This window comes from Moschus berezovskii, chromosome 25, assembly GCF_049115385.1.
Source record: "Moschus berezovskii isolate FMDL1 chromosome 25, NW_MosBer_1.0, whole genome shotgun sequence".
Taxonomy (NCBI): domain Eukaryota; kingdom Metazoa; phylum Chordata; class Mammalia; order Artiodactyla; family Moschidae; genus Moschus; species Moschus berezovskii.
The window spans coordinates 17,459,065-17,472,334 of record NC_142484.1 but is presented as its reverse complement, the minus strand read 5'-3'; positions in this window follow the sequence as shown (position 1 = coordinate 17,472,334).

The window sequence follows — 13,270 nt, the reverse complement described above, 5'->3', positions numbered from 1 at the left end:
GCTTTTACGCCTGCTTCCAGACATCCTGGGCTTGAAATAAAGATACTGCACTACTCTACCTTATACAGTTGTTGTTTAGTCACTAAGTCGTGTCCGACTCTTCTGTGACTCCATGGACTGGAGCCCACCAGGCTCCCCTGTCCATGGAATTTCTCAGGCAAGAATACCACGAGTGGGTTGCCATTCCCCTCTCCAGGGGATCATCCTGAACCAGGAATTGACCTTGTGTCTCCTGCACTGGCAGGCAGATTCTTTACCGCTGAGCCACCAGGGAAGCCCACTCTATACTGTAATGGACAGTAAGGCAAACAAAGCACAACCACTTGTAGAGGAGGCACATACATGACCGTGCACGTCAGACACGTGAACTAACTTAGAGACTGGACATATGAACGCATGTTCGCGCCTTTGAAAGCTTGCAACTCGAAGGTTCATATGTAGGGGATATGACTGTGTTTTTAAACAGTATAAAGCTTTAGATCCCTATCATATTTTCTCATCTATGCCCTTAGGCGTCATCTTTTCACGCACAACACCACAAATTTTAATAACCATTTAAGATCCGATATCAACAAAGTCAGTTAATCAACCAAGTTTGCTTTATCCTGAAACTCTAGATAACACTTAGTGGTGGGGAGAATAAAACTTCCAATTTCTGGTCTCCCTTATCTTCAAGAAACTCTCCCCAAATCTGCTTCCCACACAAACTGCTATTTCACCTCTCACCTCTTCTCAGCCACATTTCTCGCTCTCCTCCCACACGTTCCCCAAACCTTTGTCACCAGGCTCTTCTTTCATCACCTATAGAAAGCGGGCTTCTTAAAAGTAACCAGAAATAGAGTCACAATGTACAAAACAAGTTGATGGTTACCACGGGGTGAGGGGCAGAGGGATAAAGTGGAAGATTGGGATTGACATATACACACTACTACACATAACACAGATAACTGATAAGGACCTACTGTATAGCACAGGGAACTATGCTCAATACTCTGTAATGGTCTACATGGGAAGAGAATCTTTAAAAACTATGGAGATATATATATATAACTGATTCACTTTTCTATGCAGCAGAAACATGACATTGTAAATCAACTATACTCCAATAAATATTTTTTTTAAACAACTGACCTAACAATCTTCCAGTCCTCCTCCAAATCTCGGATCACTTTCCTTGTTCACTGCATCTGAACACCCCCATGTCCTCCCCCTTCCTTTCTGTGACTTAGTGACACTGGTGACTCTGCCAGGTATTTTTACTTTTCTATCAGCCAGGTATTTTCACTTAATCTTCCCATCAGATGTACTCATAACCCTCGGTTTCAATTTACTCATTTACCCTATAGTATTGATTACGTGCCCAATGTGCCAAGACTGCTTCCAAATATATTTCAGTGAGAATCTGAAAACCTCCCAGCTACAAAGATCCTAAAACTTGGGATAAATATCAAAGAAATTGCTGGAGAAAAAAGAAAAAAACACTCAAGAGACTTACAGGTAGGAGGAAAATCAAAGTCAGTATGCAAGGTGTTATGCCATCCTAAGGCTCTTTTCTCAAGCAAACTTCAAATTCATACTCTGACCACCTGCTTCACAGTCTTCTTTGACGATGTAAAAACCTCAAACTCAATATGTTAAAAAAAAAAAAAAAGCGCTAAACAGCTCTCTTCCCAAATATCCCCTCTCATTGGTTCTCAGACTAAGCAAATGGAATCACAAATCTTTCAGTGGGTCATTCTCATAATTTCTGAGCACCCTTTCCCTTTCTTCTCCCTAGTTTCTGCTGTAACCTGGTATTCAGCAGACCTGAGAGGAGGCCTGGAATGCCTATAGGGTGAATTCCTGTTCATTCTTCCCATTTAATGAGTCCTTGTGGCAGGGCTTCTGTCTTGGTTATTTTATGCACTCTCCAAATCTGCTGAGACCAAAGTTCATCTGTGCTAAGTAGGGACTCTGACACTGTCTAATTCATACCAAACTCCTCTCCCCTGGGGTCCGCTGTGCCAGTGTGGTCTCAGGGATGTTGCCATGTTACTTTGAGCATCATACTTCTCTTAAGATCTCTGCCAGTCACACTAAGCCCACAACTTCAGAGTCCCAGTCCTTAGGCCTTAGCCTGGACACTGCCCGAAAGATGACTGCTTATGCATCTTTTCTTCAATCTTAGAAAAGAATAAGATCCAGATTTGGTATTGAAGTATTGCAACTTCAAGGAGTTCTCACATCCTCGTTTTCCACCCAGTAGGCTTATTTCTCACTAAGATTCACGAGCAGCAGGTGCTCAATGCACCTTTCCCTGCCCCAAAGTAGGCTGTCAGCGAGAAGCTGTGGCAACTCGTGCTGGAGTAACAGATTCCGCTGTGACAAGCCAACACAGCCCATGCACACTCATCCACAACCCCCTTCAGTGTGGTCTGGCCAAGCAACTGAGGATTGCTTAATTACAATTAGCTCCCTTGTCTGAAGCCTCCCTCTTCCTCTTTCCTTTATCTTCAGTTTTGTACCTTGGTCAAAGGTGTGTTTTCCCGTCTCTGCCCCTTCCACTTCTTTAAGAGTATACACATTCTCACCTCTCCCAAGATTACTCTTGAAAAATCAATGTTCCAAGTATGCCATGAAATCCACTGTGATATTGATGAGATGGTTGGATGGCATCACCGACTCAACGGACATCAGTTTGAGCAAGCTCCAGGAGCTGGTGATGGACAGGGAAGCCTGGCATGCTGCAGTCCATGGGATCACAAAGAGTTGGACACAACCGAGAGACTGAACTGAACTGATCTTGTTCTAAATAACCAATGGATGGAATGACTGGTCTGAAGATCAGCAACTAATTAGAGACAGAACAAAGATGATTCTAAATATGCAATTTTTCCCTTAAGGAAAAGGAAATAGACTCATATTGAATTATATCCACCTGATACTGGCAGAATAGTTTGCTATGTATTTAACATAGTAGAAATGCTGGATGAATAACTGATGGAGTCTTATTGTCGCTTCTGGTCATAATTCCAGAGAATGAATGGACCCAAGTGCTTCTAAGCACCCTGGACAGTTCCTTTGCTCTCATGTTTTCTACCCCTGGCGTCTTCCCATTTGGATAAGTGGGTCATATTATCACTACCCAAGGTTTCAAATCACATGTCAGAAAGTATATCAGTTGTCATCTAGCCCAACTTCTTTTTTGGGAGGTGAAGACATTGAGACCCAGGGCTGAATTGCTTTGTTCAGGGTCACTGCTATCTTGCCTGGGATTAAAAAAAAAAAAAAAAAAAAAACCCTCAAGTCTCCTAAATCCAATTCTGAAAGCCTTATCCACAACATACTGAGGCTCTCTGATTCTTTCTTAGTAATCACTTGAAAAATAAGAAAAGCCAAGAAATTTGAAAGACTCCAAACATCTTTATTTGCCAGAGTTAACTTACTTCTCCTTTCTCACCCATCTTCATAATCTCAACATGAGGTCCAGAAAAGACATGCGCTATTCTTTCCATGTTTTCCATATCTAGATGAAGATAAAATCCATTTTCTATCTCCTTTATTTATACTGTGGTTTATTTTTCCCCATACTTCTGTAGATGGCTGAGAGATGAAGATATCAGAAAATCAGTGTCTCCAGGGAGAATGCCTTTTAAAATATTCTTTTATGAACATAAGATATGGTTGATTCAAAATGCTTTTAACGTAATACTAAATCTTTGAATGCTAATTATGCCTTGATTGCCAGCATACATTGGTACCAGTAACCTCATTTTAAAATCACTAGGGTCTCTTGCTTTTGTTGTTTCACTGAACGCTAATGCTGGAAGTAATGTACCCATGGACTGTAGCCCACCCACCAGGCTCCTCTGTCCATGGGATTCTCCAGGTAAGAATACTGGAGTGGGTAGCCATTTTCTTCTCCAGGGCATCTTATAAACCCAGGGATAGACCCCAGGTCTCCTGCACTGGCAGGTGGATTCTTTACCATCTGAGCCACCAGGGAAGCCCCAATGTACCCACAGGAGACTTAAAAATAAAAAAAAATCATGTAGCATTACTGACACCAACCCATTCTTTCCTTTCTGCACTACTGTCCCATTGACAACTTTTCAATCACCTTCTATTTGTGAATGTTAACACATCACATTTTAGGTATACTAAGTACAGGACTGTGAAGAAAGCTGATCGCTGAAGAACTGATGCTTTTGAACTGTGGTGTTGGAGAAGACTCTTGAGAGTCCCTTGGACTGCAAGGAGATCCAATCAGTCCATTCTAAAGGAGATCAATCCTGGGTGTTCATTGGAAGGACTGATGCTGAAGCTGAAACTCCAATACTTTGGCTAACTCATGCGAAGAGTTGACTCACTGGAAAAGATTCTGATGCTGGCAGGGATTGGGAGCAGGAGGAGAAGGGGATGAGAGAGGATGAGATGCTAGATGGCATCACTGCCTCGATGGACATGAGTTTGGGTAAACTCCGGGAGCTGGAAATGGACAGGGAGGCCTGGCGTGCTGTGATTCATGGGGTCACAAAGAGTTGGACACGACTGAGTGACTGAACTGAACTGAACTGATGATACAATACTATCAAAATAAATACAACTTTTCAATATCCATCTGAACTTCTCTCCCATCTTTTCCTGTTGCAATAAAAGTGTCTTTCCTTTTAACATCCTTGATTTTGATTCTTTTACCTACCATATTTTTATAAATTACCATTTTTTACCAATATGACTTGGAGAAGGAAATGGCAACCCACTCCAGTGTTCTTGCCTGGAAAATCCAATGGACAGAGGAGCCTGGCAGGCTTCAGTCTGTGGGGTCGCAAGGGTCAGACACAACTTAGGGACTAAACTACTACTACTACTAGAACTCACATTAAAGAAGGGAATGGCAACCCACTCCAGTGTTCTTGCCTGGAGAATTCCATGGACAGAGGAGCCTGGCGGGCTGCAGTCCATGGGATCACAGACAGTTGGACACAGAGACATCTTTCCTCCCCAGTCCAGGCTTGAATTGGCCTTGAAGGAAGTACAGAACCAGAGAAAAGAAGAGGGAAATTATTACACAGGCTAATTATTTTTTAAAAAATCAGTTTTATAATACTAAAAGATAGGTTCAGTTCAGTTCAGTTCAGTTCAGTCGCTCAGTCGTGTCCGACTCTCTGCGACCCCATGAATCACAGCACGCCAGGCCTCCCTGTCCATCACCAACTCCCGGAGTTCACTCAAACTCATGTCCACAGAGTCGGTGATGCCATCCAGCCATCTCATTCTCTGTCATCCCCTTCTCCTCCCGCCCCCAACCTTTCCCAGCATCAGAGTCTTTTCCAGTGAGTCAACTCGTCGCATGAGGTGGCCAAAGTATTACAGTTTCAGCTTCAGCATCAGTCCTTCTAATGAACACCCAGGATTGATCTCCTTTAGAATGGACTGGTTGGATCTCCTTGCAGTACAAGGGACTCTCAAGAGTCTTCTCCAACACCACAGTTCAAAAGCATCAATTCTTCGGCGATCAGCCTTCTTCACAGTCCAGCTCTCACATCCATACATGACCACTGGAAAAACCGTAGCCTTGACTAGATGGACCTTTGTTGGCAAAGTAATGTCTCTGCTTTTTAATATGCTATCTAGGTTGGTCATAGCTTTCCTTCCAAGGAGTAAGCGTCTTTTAATTTCATGGCTGCAATCAGCATCTGCAGTGATTTTGGAGCCCAAAAAAGTAAAGTCTGACACTGTTTCCACTGTTCTTCCATCTATTTCCCATGAAGTGATGGGACCAGATGCCATGATCTTTGTTTTCTGAATGTTGAGCTTCAAGCCAACCTTTTCACTCTCCTCTTTCACTTTCTTCAAAAGGCTTTTGAGTTCCTCTTCACTTTCTGCCATAAGGGTAGTGTCATCTGCATATCTGAGGTTATTGATATTTCTCCCAGCAATCTTGATTCCAGCTTGTGCTTCTTCCAGCCCAGCGTTCCTCATGATGTACTCTGCATAGAAGTTAAATAAGCAAGGTGACAATATACAGCATTGACGTACTCCTTTTCCTATTTGGAACCAGTCTGTTGTTCCATGTCCAGTTCTAACTGTTGCTTCCTGACCTGCATACAGGTTTCTCAAGAGGCAAGTCAGGTGGTCTGGTATTCCCATCTCTTTCAGAATTTTCCACAGTTTATTGTGATCCACACAGTTAAAGGCTTTGGCATAGTCAATGAAGCAGAAATAGATGTTTTTCTGGAACTCTCTTCCTTCTCCATGATCCAGCAGATGTTGGCAATTTGATCTCTTGTGCCTCTGCCTTTTCTAAAACCTGTTTGAACATCTGGGAGTTCACGGTTCACATATTGCTGAAGCCTGGCTTGGAGAATTTTGAGCATGACTTCACTAGCATGTGAGATGAGTGCAACTGTGCGGTAGTTTGAGCATTCTTTGGCATTGCCTTTCTTTGGGATTGGAATGAAGACTGACCTCTTCCAGTCCTGTGGCCACTGCTGAGTTTTCCAAATCTGCTGGCATATTGAGTGCAGCACTTTCACAGCATCATCTTTCAAGACTTGAAATAGCTCAACTAGAATTCCATCATCACCACTAGCTTTGTTCGTAGTGATGCTTTCTAAGGCCCACTTGACTTCACATTTCAAGATGTCTGGCTCTAGGTCAGTGATCACATTATTGTGACTATCTTGGTCGTGAAGATCTTTTTTGTACAGTTCTTCTGTGTATTCTTGCCACCTCTTCTTAATATCTTCTGCTTCTGTTAGGTAAAATAGTTCTATTAAAAAATACTTTCAAATTTTTCTCTGAAAGACAAAAAAATCATGTTTTTGTGTCCATTGAAGCAAAGGTTTTAAACCTTTTTTTAATCAATTTTCTGAATATAAAAAAACATGCAGAGTTTGACTTATCTCATTCTTGGCTTATCTTGAAATACTTTAATCAGTTTCTTATAGCAGCCTCTAAAACTGTGTCACAAATATGTTTCTGGAGAATTTATTTTTCTTAAGGTGGTACTATCATATTTAATTTTGTCACAAGCTTTCTGCTGTCATCTTAAAAGTTGAATTTTTATTTAATAAATTTGAAATCACTGGAATTGTCAATTGTGTCTTTTTTTTTTTAAATATTGGTTGCTCAGTTGAGTTCAGAAAATTCTGCTACATAGAGGATATTCTTTTTTAAAGTGTACTTATTTATTTTAATTGGAAGCTAATTACAATATTGTGATGGTTTTTGCCATACGTTGGCATGAATCAGCCATGGGTGTACATGTGCTCCCCATCCTGAACCTCCCTCCCACCTCCCTCCCCATCCCATCCCTCAGGGTCATCCCAGTGCACCAGCCCTGAGCACCCTGTCTCGTGCATTGAACCTGGACTGGCAATCTTATTTCACATGTGGTAATATACATGTTTCATTGCTATTCTCTCAAATCATCCCACCCTCACCCTCTCCCACAGAGTCCAAAAGTCTGATCTTTACATCTGTGTCTCTTTGGCTGTCTCTTATATAGGGTCATCGTTACCATCTTTATAAATTCCATATATATGCGTTAGTATGCTGTATTGGTGTTTTTCTTTCTGGCTTACTTCACTCTGTATAATAGGCTCCAGTTGCATCCACCTCATTAGAACTGATTCAAATGCATTCTTTTTTAATAGCTGAGTAATATTCCATTGTGTATATGTACCACAGCTTTCTTATCCATTCATCTACCAATGGACATCTAGGTTGCTTCCATGTCCTAACTATTGTAAACAGTGCTGTGATAAACACTGGGGTACATGTGTCTCTTTCAATTCTGGTTTCCTCGATGTGTATGCCCAGCAGTGGGATTGCTGGGTCGTATGGCAGTTCTATTTCCAGTTTTTTAAGGAATCTCCACACTGTTCTCCACAGTGGCTCTACTAGTTTGCATTCCCACCAACAGTGTAAGAGAGTTCCCTTTACTCCACACCCTCTCCAGCATTTATTGCTTGTAGACTTTTTGATAGCAGCCATTTTGACCAGCGTGAGATGGTACCTCAATGTAGTTTTGATTTGCATTTCACAGAGGATATTCTTAATTCTAACTTTTTGTGAGACAATGCACAAACATTTCAGCTCAAATTGTCTTCAAAGTTTCCGTCTTTTGGTTTTCATTTAAATTACCTTCATTGAGAAATATTTTTATGGGACCAGATTCTTCAAATAAGATGTCTGTATTTACAACACTTAAGAATGATTCACAGTAAATTTTCATATTTACAAAAAAAGATTCACAAAGTGTAAATGTTACAAAGCTTTAAGTCTTTTCAACTTAATTTCCATTCAGGTAGAAAATATGAATGCATTTAATTAAAAATGAAAGTTCCATTAAAAGAATTTTTCCCCAAACTGAAATATTTCAAGGGCTCTTTTAAGTTCAGAATTAAGCCTTATATAGTTTGAGCTCTCACTGTCACTGGATGAGATGAGCCCCTACATTTGTATTCAAGATCAATTCTTCTGCATTTGCATTAATGTTCAAGATCTTCCTGCCTTCAAAATTTGATTTTAGTAATTGCAATTTTCTAAACTTTAAAAAAGCTGATGGTTTTCAGAAGCTCAAGTTTTGTTGTGTGCCAATTATTGAAAACTTGAGTAAAACATGTCCAGATGATTGACAACAAATTGCAACTAAAATGAAAGAACTCATTTGAAAAAACATTCAATAACTTTATGGGACACAGAAGTCAATTCACATGGCTTCTCTTTACCAGGGCTTCCCTGGTGGCTCAGATGGTAAAGAATCTGCCTACAATGCAAGAGATCTGGGTTCAGTCCCTGGGATAGGGAGATCTCCTGGAGAAGGGAATGGCAACCCACTCCAGCATTCTTGCCTGGAGAATTCCATGATCAGAGGAGCCTGGTGGGCTACAGTCCATGGGGTCACAAAGAGTGGGACATGATTGAGTGACTGACGACATGGGTCACACAAGTCAATTACATAGGGAGTTGGTGATGGACAGGGAGGCCTGGCGTGCTGTGATTCATGGGGTCGCGGAGAGTCGGACATAACAGAGCGACTGAACTGAACTGAAACATTTGTGAGTTTTGACTTACGAGAGATAGCAAGTTAATATCTCCTTTTATTTATATTTTTATATCAGCATCAGCTTCATAATGAAAAAATAAACTTAATTATTATAGCCATGCTTATAAAAAATTGTAAATGTTGTCAGTAATAGCTTCTATTTTGACACAGTAGAACACTGTGGCTTGTTTTTGGATGGATGCAATTTGAAGAATACGATACCCAATGATTCCACTTCCATTTCTCTTTTATAGATTTCTCCATTCCGTGACAACACTGACTGTATTATGAGGGTAGTCTTCACCAAACTTTGAACTGTAATACCATCACAAAGCACATGGTTTTGTCTCAATGTTGGAATTTTTAATTGAATTTATAGTAGTATCCAAAGTAATGTCAGAAATTTCACCATTGAAAGACTTAACTTCAAAAAGCTTTACTTGATTCTTTGACTGGTAGAAGGTGATTTGGGGTATTATTATCTTTATGAATTCTCAATTTGAAACATGTGACTCGGACTTTTTCAACCAAGGTTCTTTAAGAGAATGGAGCGCTAGTGCTACACGGTTATATGCACATCTGGTTATATGCACATCTGGCATGGAACTAGTTAGGTACCATTTTTGCAGAATTGAGAAAACAATCTCTCAAATTTTCTGTATACTATGGCTCAGAAAAGAAACCAGTTGATCACAGTAATAGAAAACTGTTATCATTTAACAGATGGTGAGTATTTTCTTCTGTCAATGGAGCCAACATAGGAACAGTATTAATTCAAATTTTTATTACACACAGAAGAAAACTTGAAATTGAAAAACAAGAGAAATTAATTCAGATGCACAATAATTTACAATGTGCACATAAAAAGCCAAGCTTCACATTATTGTATGCGAACACACCATCTAGACTTCAATTATTAATATTAAATCATTGCATTCAGGAACAGTCTTCTTAAGCTACTCGTTCTGTCCTAAGGGTTGATGCTTACTCAGCAGATTCATGTTTTCTTGTTTCCATGTGGTCAGCAATGGCAACACAGCCTCTGGGGTGGCTGGTAATTGTGGACAAACATTTTGTGAACGTTACACATTCATCATCATCTTTCTTGAAAATGAAAAGTTAGTACTTAAAATTTTCATGACACATGCACTTTTCTTCCTTTAAAACGTATTTCTGTCAAGAAGGCTTATTGCAAAAAAAATAGTAATTTAAAAAGCATCACCAAACAAAGAGATACAAGGTGGCAAAATCTCCATGGAAAGGCATTCACCCTACATCCTATGCAATCTACGCAGGACTGTCAAGCTTCCAGCTCACACATATTTCAGACACGCCTAACAGAATTTCCCATGTTTGTAATCAGTTCTGCTAAATGGTAGCCTGACAGCTTCAAGCATCTCTCAGGTCTTGGCAGAGGTCACTCAGACAGTTAAGAATCTGTCTGCAATGCAGGAGGCCCGAGTTCAATCCCTGGGTTGGGAAGATCCCCTGGAAAAGGGAATGGCAACCCTCTCCGTATTCTTGCCTGGAGAATTCCTGGACAGAGGAGCCTGGCGGGCTACAGTTCATGGGGTCACAAAGAGTCAGACACGACTGAGCAGCTAACACTTTCACTTTCTGGCAAGGCCAGGTCACAAGTGACTACCAAACCAGGTGGCCACTGGGGCAACAAATTCAAATGGCTCTCATAGCATCATTCAAGACCAGAAAGATATAAATCTGAACACCTTTCACTTTATCAACGAGCATCTGACATCCCTCCCTTGAAAAGGACACATGTACTAGTTGTGTCTAAAAAGAGTGATTGACTGCACAAGCTCAGACCTCTGTTCACTCTGCATGCAGCTCACACCTACTAGGAAGGGTCAGAGCAGAGGTGCTAGATACAAAGCAGAGGTCTACCAAAAACATACTAACAAGGTGGCCTTATTCTATTTATGCAACAGTTAACACTATGAGAAAAATTCCGAGCAAATGCTAAAACAGATAGAATGCCATTAAATACTCAAAATGAGGAGGTTTGTGGGCAAACTGAGGCATAAGGTTACTTATAGGGAAGCAAGTGAAATCACTTAAGCAGAATTTTTTTTTAAATCTTTATTTATTTTTTTAAATTTATTTTTTTGGAGGCAAATTACCTTACATTAATATATTGGTTGGTTTTGCCATACATTGACACGAATCCGCCCTGGGTATACATGTGTTTCCTTTCTTGAACCCCCCTCCCACCTCCCTCTTCCCCATATCCTCCCTCCAGGTCATAAAGTTCTTACATTACCGTTTTCAATAAAAATCATGGTTTTATTACAGTTTCTCTACTTTAAGAGAAAAAAATCTTTGTTTAAATATGTATATTCCAAATTGCTTTACAATGTATCAAGTTGAACCAAATGAAGTTGCTATTTTTATGCTTCAAAAACAGTTGAATATCAGTATCTTTGTATTCATAATCTTAAGACATTGAGACCACTCATAGTTCAGAAGACATGCTGTTAAAGAAGAACAGAAGAATTCTAGAGAAGACGTAAAGAATTAAGAAAACACCCACATTCCAGAAGAGAATTAGAAAATGGAAGATGAAGAGCCATAAAAATTATATGAAAGTCTTTGTTTTAATTATGTTCCTAAAATGTTATTAAATGTGTTTTGAGCGAGATTTACCTTGACATATTCTCAAGTGGGTATGAGTTCTGAAACCCACAAGAAACCAGAGGTTCAGAGAGGATACCGGTAATTTGTCTGGCACTTTGCAAAGTAAGAAAGAGAATTGAAAACTGACTGGGATTGATTAGAGGAGAAAAGAAAGAAAAGCAAGAACAGATTCTCAGGGAAGACTGGGCCTTGCCCGGAGGTGTACCAGTCACGCACTTAAACCCTTGAACATCAAAACCCTGTTTAACACATGCTAACGCCCAGCTGGATATGATTTTCAATTCCCCACTTAATTTTTCTCAGGTGCTGAACTTGTAAGGACCCAACTGCATGGAGCTCTTGTCATGGTTGAACCGTCTAACTCTATGCTGAATCACAGAGGCATTTATTGCAAAGGTGAATTATGAAGGACACCGTCTTACTTTGATTAGGGACAGCAGGCAGCTTGCAATATTGGGCGAAAAGGTACTGGGATGAGCTATGATCAGTCATACAGCATTCACAAACTAACAGGGCATCCACCCAACAGGGCACCCCAATTCTCTAGACTTCATTGATAAGGGGGGAGCTTGGACCTGGTAAACTGTGAAGTGATGAGTCTGTGCTGTTTTCCTGAAATGAAGATACTGCAAAATTACCAGACAGCTTATTTCTATTTGTGTTCTTAGGTGGCTCTCTGAGAAAGGGACAAAGAAAAAAAAAAAGCAAAATCCCAGAAATCTTTAATTGATACGGAAGAAGTTACAAAATCAGCAGGGAAAGGCAAAAAGATGAATCTATTTTCAGATTACTGTTTACCAAACCTGCTTCTGGGAGCTGTGGAAAAGGAGCATCATTTTAAGAGTTTATTTTTACTTCTTGCTGAGATCTGTGTGACTGAAATTCAGCCTTGTTTTTTTTTTTTTTATCCTCCTGCTGTTTTTCTGTTTATTCAGAACTAAGTATTTGAGAGATATTTCAACTCAAAAAAATAATAATAAACAAAATACAGAGTAAAGTTCCATGTCTGGACATTTTTCTTATAAATTCTTCTCTCTTTTTTTCGTGCATATTTGAGGAACTTCAAAGCATGTGTTGTTAATCAGTCTATCAGCATTTCATTAATGTTTGTAATTCTGACTTATTAAATCTAAATGAAATCCTTATTGCAGACATTTAGTATATAGCTCAATATGCTATGAATAGAGTAAGATTCCCAAAAGGATGGAGAAAATTAATTTCCATGAATGTCTTTCAGGGTAACTTTCTTTTCCAGAAGATCCTCCAAGAGTAGAAAACACCATTATTAGTTGTTTGTTTTTCCACAACATAGATACTTCCCCTGTAATTAACTTGTTTGGAGATAAGGTTGTTTTGATTAGAGATACTGTTGTTGTTTAATCAAAATCTGACTCTTTTGCTACCCCATGAACTACAGCCTACCAGGTTCCTCTGCCCATGGGATTTCCCAAACAAGAATACTGGACTCGGTTGCTGTTTCCTTCTCCAGGGGATCTTCCTGATACAGGGATCAAACCCAGGTCTCCTGCATTGGCAGGCAAGTTCTTTACCACTGAAACACCAGGGAAGCCTGATTAGAGATAC